This window comes from Dermacentor andersoni, chromosome 1 (assembly GCF_023375885.2).
Source record: "Dermacentor andersoni chromosome 1, qqDerAnde1_hic_scaffold, whole genome shotgun sequence".
Taxonomy (NCBI): Eukaryota; Metazoa; Arthropoda; class Arachnida; order Ixodida; family Ixodidae; genus Dermacentor; species Dermacentor andersoni.
This window is the reverse complement of record NC_092814.1, coordinates 340,427,443-340,436,520: the sequence shown is the minus strand read 5'-3', so window position 1 is coordinate 340,436,520 and position 9,078 is coordinate 340,427,443. Positions and strand designations below refer to the sequence as shown.

The following is a 9,078-nucleotide window of genomic DNA, read 5'->3' as shown; positions in this document are numbered from 1 at the left end:
CATGTGATAGCATGTATGTTGTGTCACAACATTCGTTTGGCATTCCGTGCATATTCTACATACCCAGTTAATGAATGACCATAAAGGCCTCATGTCACTTATGCCACTCATGTCATGACATACATGACATGTCATTCTCTTTGTCATGCATTGCACAATGATATACACCCAGTTAATGAAACCACCACAGTGGTATTGCAGTATAGGAGGCTGATAGATGGGCAGATTCAAAGTGCCTGAGGTTCACAAAGAATGATTTTATTAAAATGTTAAGCTTGTGTCCCTCACACACACTGATGCCACAAGGCGTGGGTTGCCGAGGTCTTGGACAGCACACCTCCAATGCACACAACCAAGGAGCAATGGGAGACCAAGCTGTCCAGCTTGAACCCCAAGAATCAGCTATAGCACTGACGGACAGAGCTCTGAAGGCAGCCGAGGCCCACTAGCTCATGGAATAAGGTGGCAGCCCTCCTCTGGCAAAGACTTCGTTTGCTCACAACCAGTAAATTTTATATTATGATCATCAAGCCTGTACAATATGCATGTGCTCATACAAATGCACTCTGCATAGCTCGACATGCCCCATTCCATCACAATAGCTGGTGGGATGGACATGTGGGCTCAAGATAGTCTAATAAATAACACGGCAGTGAGACACTTGTACGTACAAACAACACAGGCTAATACCAGTAGGTGAGACAAGGTAAACTCGATGCACAAGAAAATACATTGTTATTAGAGTTCCCAGCTTCTGTATTAATGAATTTGTCATTCATGTCGAACGGCTTTGTAAGTGAGAAAATTACAAATATATAGTAAAAGTCAGAATGTCACCACTGTAAGGACGCGGCATCTTTACAGTGGTGACACTTTGAAATGTATGCACTTAGAACTTTGAAAATGTATCATTGTAGTGGCAACAATTAGAAGACATGCAAACAAGAATGCGGAATAACCATGACATTAATAAGCATTTTTTTTAATATCATCACATAACTCTGCAAATAAAGTAGTGAGCAAGAGAACAGAAACAAACAGCACCAAAACTCGCAGCATTACAAAACACAGTTAACCATAGCTTAGCCTCCAATGACGCAGAAGAATAATCACTAAGCTACTGGCATGCTACTCCTGCTAGTTTTTACTAATGATATAAAGTTGAAAAATTTAAGTGTACACTGACCAAGCTTGGTGCACCAAAGCTCGGCTAGAACAATCCTGAATGAGCACCTACAATTGTTCGACCTCTGTGCTCTCTCAAGTATACAGGTTCTATATCAGACTCTGGAAATGACCACAGAATCTGGTGGTCATCTGTAGTCTGTACAACGTATACATGAAAATGCTCATCAAAGCAAATGGTACGAAATACCGTTTCCACAACTACAAGAATCTTGCTTACAAAAAGTATCTCGCATATTTGCAAAAACTGTGGATGGGAATCATCATGGACACTGCTGACAATGGCACACCCTACTCTGTATGTCCTACCATTTGTTGTAACAGAGTTTGCAGAAAATATACACGCAGCGTTCAAGTTGTGTTGAATGATGCACTCTTTGGCAATGTCAGATAGGTGCTCATGCAGCACCTGGCAACAACCAGCACTGACCGAAATGCCCCTGTCCTCCCCATTAATAATGGAAAAACACTGAAAGAACTGATGTCGCATGGCCAGAGTGTGACAAAGGTTCTTGAAGTTGTGGATTTTACGAGCAATATCCTTGAAATACTGGTGTTTAGCCTCAAAGCGCATCGCCCAAAGTAAAATTAAAGGGCCAAACTTTTGCATTATTGAGGGATAGTGTATGAGGTAGTGCATCTTGCATGGAAAAGACACAGAAGGAAACAACCTGCTGAAGTCTAGCAAAAAAAGCTGAATTTTTCTTTGCAAGTAAGCTATATATGAGACTGGAAGCTTCTGGCACATGATGATATCCGTGATATCACGAAGAAGCAAGTAAAATTGCCAGACTTCATCTTCTGATGGTACGCACTCTCCTACGAACAGGGCAAGATGGCGGAACAGACAAAAACACTGCGTAGCTGACCCTTTGAATGGCGCCTTTGCTTGGAGAAATGTGTTAGAAATAGCTTCTGGCTTATTTCGAACATCACTTGGATCATACTTCCATCTGGAAATGCAACTGTTCAGGAACTGAAGAGAAAAAAATCCTTTTGAAATTAAATAACGAATTATGTGCCTGAGTGAAAATGGTAGCACACCTTCATGCATATCATGCATAATATCTGGTGGAAAGTGCTGAGTTGGGTCAAAACCTTGACACTGAAGAGCACAGGGGCTCCGAACTCCATACAGTGATGTGGTGGGCAATCCAGCACTTAGCATTGACAAATGATGACGATGTCCTTCTGGCGAACGTGAAACATAGTCAGTCTCTAGATGCTTGTAATTAATCTCGGTTTGCAGTGCCATGCAATATCTGCAAATTCTGCCATGAGAAAAACTGCATTTAAACCCTCCCATTCTATGGGTAGAGAGATTGTCACCAGTGAACACAAATACTGACCCTTTCAGCACTTTCCCATTCACAACTATGCCTTCATTTTCTAATCTGCTCACATCTTCAAGCAAAGGTGCAAGTATCTTAGGTAACCCATACGTGCTCACATGTTTGTCTCTTACTAGAAGTGCCAAGTTAATTCCTGTCAACTGTGAGCGGAGCTTCGCACACAAATTCAGCACTGAGAAATAAACTGCAGTCAACTTGTGTGTGCCTCGTTTGCTACCGATAGGATTGCATACCTCGAACTCATCGCTGTAAAGTTGCAAACAAATCTTGCTGGTGTCACCAGCAAAGTATGTGTAGTCAGAAAATGCGCTTCCATCAAACACTGAGCACATGTAATTTTCCAATTTAACTGGGTGATCAAAGTTCCCTGATAATGTCACATTCTCAAGGACAGATTTGAGCACATCACACAGAGGTACATATTCCATTGTTTCAGTTTTCCCATTGCTGGCTACCCCAAGAATAACTGTTTGTGGTTTAGTAAAAATGGAAAGTGCATTTTCCAGTACGAAGACCGACCTGCAGTTGTCAGCAGATAGTTCATACTATCTGTATGTAGGACCTCTTTCACGATTCTGGCCACCTCTACACTAGATTGGAGTCGGTCGTCTTCCAAAAGAGCTTTTACAAAGAATATTACATCATTAGCTATTTCATGCAATGTCGATTCTGGAAGTCATTGCCCCTCCTTCCACTTCAAAAACAATGTTGCAAGCTGCTTCACATAGTCTGAATCACCGGATATGGACAGCTCACTGCATTCTGTTTCTCCAAGTGCTCCTAAGACGTCAAGAGTATCTGAACCAGTTTCAGCAGCACTTCCAGTGGTGTCTGCAGTGTTTGAAGGCGCATTCACGCTGGGAACTGGCCTCTTCAATATGTCAGTGTGTCTTCTGTACACATGCTTCTTGTATGAAGTAAACAGTCTGAAGTTTTGCATGCATCCAGCCAAGCCACAGACCCAGTTGCTTTCATGTCCATGAGCTATGTGAAGGTGACGGAAGAGTGACTTCAATTAAACTGCAGAGCAGCTGCATCTTGGGCACCGAAAATAGCGAATTCCAGGCATCTCATATGAGCCTGCTTGCCTTGGTTGACGAAATATTGCGAGTGGTCACAAGATCCTGCAGGAAAAAAAGGATGAAATTTAAAAGCACGACAAATTGCACAGGGAGATAACTGAGGAGTGGAGATATTACATCTTTTATAATTGCAAAACTTATACTTTACTTGGTTTATAGCGACCCTGAAACACTGTTCAAACTAAGCATGCAATGACCCACTATTAAAGCATCCACACTTCACAAATCTCCTGCCTCAAATATTTTCTAAATCCTTCATGCATGAGGGGAGTTAGACACATTTATCACATTGATGAGCGGCTTTCTCCGTTTTTGTAGCATCTTGATGGCTAGGCTCATTGTGGCACTACATGGCAGCTGCAGCATCTACAGTATGCAAACATGCAGAACACCACTGCTATCTCAGAGCCCATGTGCAGTATATGCAGCTACATGCAGCTGTTATGTGCAAACCGGCAGTGCAAAGATGAAGAGCTTTTTTAGACTTCTTGAGAGTGCAGGCATATATAATTTCAGAAAATGGAACAGTGCGAATAGACGAGACACGAGCAAAAGGCAGTAAATGGGATGAGCACTAACTCTCAACCAAGTTTAATCACTGAAATCTGGGTTACACATATACACATGCATAATCAAATAAAAAAAATTAAAAACAAACACATGTCTAGGTAAGCAACTGTTACTGCAGTGAGCAGCCAAGATATGCCAGCTCCTTTGGAGATAGTGCAAATAAAGGCTGGCTGATTCAGTCAGCACCTTTGCGATCAATATTGCCAGCTTCAACTACTAAGCTCATGTATAGGTCCTTAAACTAGTACATAATAACTGCTTCATTGAACAAAAGTGAGCATTTGTAATGACAGCAATGTGTGGACACTTGTGCATATGGTCATTTTTGTTTAGTGACATGTTATGCTCCTTTAACCTCACGTTGATGCAGTGTGAGACACGTGTTTGTTATTGTCCCATTTTCTGCCTTTATACCAGCTCAGTATACCAACTCACCCAACTTAACATCCTATTACAACATATAGTTTTCATTTATTTAACTTAAAACTTGCAATAACAGTAGTGCTGAGAATGTTCTCGCAATCATGAAACCAGCCAGTAACTGCTTGTGGCTCCAGAAGAGGGTTGTAGCGCCGAAAAAGACAACACAGAAGCAAGACGGGACAGGCTCAACTTCCAACTGTTTATTCACCGCGTATGTGAATGAATATAAGGACAAATCAAGATAGGTAGCGAGAACCACACATGCGCGCGAGGGTTTCTACAAAGAAAGCGGATAAAAGATAGGTGAGGCACGCACGTATCTCACGCCCGTGTATCTAAAAAAGCAGTTTCATTCTTATAAATGGAGATAGATGGGGCGTTAACACAATTGCTATTGTTTCTTTTAATATAGAAGGCCTCCAACAGTTCACGGGCTGTCTGGTCCTTACTTCTGTTTAAAACCTTTGCTTCTTTCAGCCTTGCCACACACTTATTCTTCCTTTCTTCTCTGCAGGCTTTACAATGATGCGGCAGATGAGAACCAGTGCCATTTTGTAAATCCCGATTATGTTCCGCTAATCGGTCGTTAATACAGCGGCCAGTTTGTCCGATGTGCTTCTTTCCGCATGTGAGAGGTATTTGATATACGACTCCCACGGCACATTTAACAAGCGGAGCTGCATGTCTCTTTTTACATTTAGTTTTTTTTACCTTGTTGGGATCCGTTTTAATGCACTAGCCAGCCAGTTTCTTTGGGGCGGAAAAAACCACAGGAACGTTATATTTTGTCGCCACATGCTTCTAATTGTGCGCTACCTTATTGGGTGTACGGGATGACAACCGGTCTACTTTTGCTTTTGGAGACCTCATCTTGGTCGCCTTTTTTTCTGTCCTGTCCCGTCTCTCTGCTATGTGTTGTCTTTTTCAGCGCTACAACCCTCTTCTGGAAACATGCACCAACCAGCCCCCCAACAAGTATTACTCAACTGCTTGTGGGCTTCCGACAACTTCATAAAGGCATTGTGCCGTGAGCATGCAGTTTTTTTTTTACTGTTTTGACACAGTACTGTAACCTAGTGCATGCAGTGAAATAATATTGGCTCATATGCTCACAGAAGCCTCCTTTACAGATCGGTAGAGTTTCTTATTAGGTTCATACGTGTTTAAGGGCCCCATTAAAAATGGCAAAATATTTATTTTCATAATTTAAGGCCAATTTCCTCTAGTACTCATATACAATTCAGAAATAAAACTATTGGAACATCTTTACTTTCCACAGGGCTTTCTATGCTAGCAAAATTAAAAGAAATATCTTGAGTCCACTCACAGTTCCAATGTGCTATCCACAGCTGGCCACCCACAACTGAAGCTTCCGAGGTGCTGTGCGAGTTCTTAGGCCTCCATGATGCAAGATATGAGCAATCCTAGAATGAGGGGAGAGAATTAAGTAAACATGACATATTTTTGTATTTGCCATAAATAAAAGTCTCTGAGTAATGGCAGCAATCATGATTAGTGCCAGCATAATGTGTTTTTAAAGTAAATTGCACACAGTGTGTGCACCCACTTGACTGGGCAGGGGCTGGAGGGAGGGGAAGGATCAGGGCAGGCAGCATCCATGGTACAAAAAAAAATTAGAGGTGGGGGGCATTGGCACATGCCCAGTGTGCAACACCCTGGCTAGGCCGCCGACGACACGTCAATCTCAATATGAGCGTTGTAAAAACCAATGTAGGTTGGGAACTGAGCCACATGGGTCACTACAACAAGGTATGGCTAGTCACCTCTGCTGTTTTTCATGCTGAAAGTTATATGGATATTGACTGTTACTAATCCACAAGCTGTGCACTTGAAATGTGGTTACCCATAGATAACGCACACGCTAAAAACAATTAGCCAAGCTGTACGAGCTAATTCTGTGAACTATGGCACAGAGAAAAATCCAAGGAAAATAAGAGCAGCAAAATTTTAACTAAATTTATGTAATAAGGCAACAGCCGATATACTGTGTGTTACACATAATTAGTACTAAAATTCTGCCCAGCTAAACTGCTCTTGCCGCGTAGCTGGACAGAACCAAGGCCACGCTTTCCGTTGCTTGGAGCAAATCTGACTATTCTTTGTATTCTGCCTAATTACATCATTAGTTATTAATAATTAAGCAACTGCTCTTTCAGAGCAATGTGTCAATGAGAAAATTGTAGACCAACCTGAAAATTTTCCGACCAAGCTTCCTGTTGCTCAGTACGTGCTAGAATCTTAACCCTTTCAGAGTCAATGACGTAAATACACGGCGCCGCGAACATGTTCAAAATGGTCAATGCCGTATATTTACGGCGCCGTCTGTACGTTTAAAACGCGTGCCAATTGCCTCACTTTTTCTTTTCTGTCATATGCGGCCACTATGTGGGAATGCGGGGGATTTTTTTCGTGCGCCTCCCTCTCTCGGTTTTCGTTGCATGGTTTGTTTTAGAGCTAGTTTGCTCCCGCGCGTCTGTATACTACCGCTCGCGCATTGACGCGCCAGCGGGCGGGCGGCGGTTTGGATTTTGTTCTGCGAGCGGTTTCGGCTTCTCGCGCTTGCAAAACTGATGGCTATCTCGTCACTAATCGCTCAAAGGCGCACCGCTTGTTTCTCGCTCGTTAGCGCTTACACGGGTGCGCATAGGAAGGATGCCGCCGTGCATGCTTTCCGTTGCTTTTCTTTTTTTTGCGACTCGCGAAAACTAATTGTCCACACTTGGCGATAAGATGAAGATTAGCGGAAGCTTGCCACACGTTTTGCTTTTCTGACGGGCACACAACCACAAAGTTTTCTTGAGTGAATGCACCTACGCAGTTCTATTACGCTATGGATGTACATATTAGTGTAAGAGCAGAAACATTTGAGAATTGCGAAATATTCTCGTGTGCGCATTTTCAAAGCCTTGTGTGTATGCACAACAATGCATCATATTTTTAATTCTTATAAGTTTATTTCCTTTTTTATTGTTGTTATTCATGAATGAAGAGTACATATATACTAACGCAAAATATTTCTTTCTCACTTTAAAGTCACCCTAGAAAGATTACGGTAATTTTTTTTTTCAGATAAGTCCCTACGAACAATTGGAATCTGCAATAAAAAGAAAGTCGACCCTGGGCGGTCGCATATGGTAAAAAAGATCGACCCTCAGAGGGCAAAACTTACTTGGAAAAACTTACATAGCATGTACTGTGTTTCATGATTATTAGTCAGCCTCAACCGAGCAACATTTGCCCTGTAATTTGTTTTTCTTTTTTTTTTTTTATGCGTAAGCATTGTATGGCTACTTCACTGGGAAAATCGTGCGTCCCGGGACCGTCCGTAACGTAACGCAGTGCGCACCGATCCCAGAAATAGTGCGACACCGGGCCCACCAGCGGTGGAGGTGAAAGCAGGCGTTTAAACCTACGCAAACCCGGGCGAGGATGCTAAAACTAAGCTAAACGGGACGTAGCAAGCAATATATGGGACGCCCCAGGAAAGAAAACCGCTCACTAAGTACAGCAAGGGCCTAAGGGGACGCCGGAACAAGATGCATTAATACCTAGGCGAGAAAGGTATACGGATGTCACACGGCGCACGTTTGATCGCGATCAAGCCCGATCCGGATGGAATTTCTCGGTCGTGATTGGCTCCTTTGCATAAAATGCGCGAGAGAACCAATCGCAGTCGAGAATTCCGATCCGTATCGGTGCCGATCGCGATCAGAAGTGTACGTGTGACACCGGTATTACAGGGATAGAAAATAGTTAATATGGAACGCCCACGAAAGCCCCGATCAGTGAGGAGATAAGGCCGGATGACGCAAGCGATCGACGAGCACGCCAATTGTTAAGATACGTTACGCCTTAAGTTTCTTTATTGAGCGGTTGTGCCTATGCTTACGCACTCTTGGTTAATTCCCCCTACCGGACTGTCTGCATATAATTTTTTAAATGTGTACTTTAGATAAGGTTCATAAAGTTGTGTTTGAAGACTTACCGAGCTGACGGCCGTCCGCACAAATCGCACCGCTGTTCTTGTTGCTGCATCAGGCCACAAGCATCCACAAGTCTAGAGGAGTTCAGGCAGGCAGAAGGTACAGAGACGCAAGACGTAACCAGCCGTTACGTTGAATCGCATCTTCATCTGCTATCTAGCGATAGTAGCGCCATCGGTAGTGTGAAGAGGAGGCGCGAATGCAGGCACAAAGGCTCGACCGTCTCGGCGTCGTCGAAGAAAATAGCTGAAAGGTAGCGCCGGTGGCACGCACATACAGACTGCGATGCGCTCGTCGAGAGGAGGCTTGATTGCACGCACAAAGGCTGACGGTCGCGAGCGTCTCAGCGTGTGTTAAGTGTCCGGGTTTTTGCTATGGTTTTGGCGGCGTGGCACAATTTGTTTCTCACATAGGCCAGTCGTAAAACCATCCTATTCGCTTGACATTCTATAGCGCCTGCGT

General features: G+C 43.3%; 1 pseudogene; it reads right to left on the bottom strand.

The window, feature by feature from the left end:
- Positions 1–253: 253 nt before the first annotated feature.
- Positions 254–8,820, bottom strand: LOC126516417 (uncharacterized; annotated as a pseudogene).
- Positions 8,821–9,078: the final 258 nt, after the last annotated feature.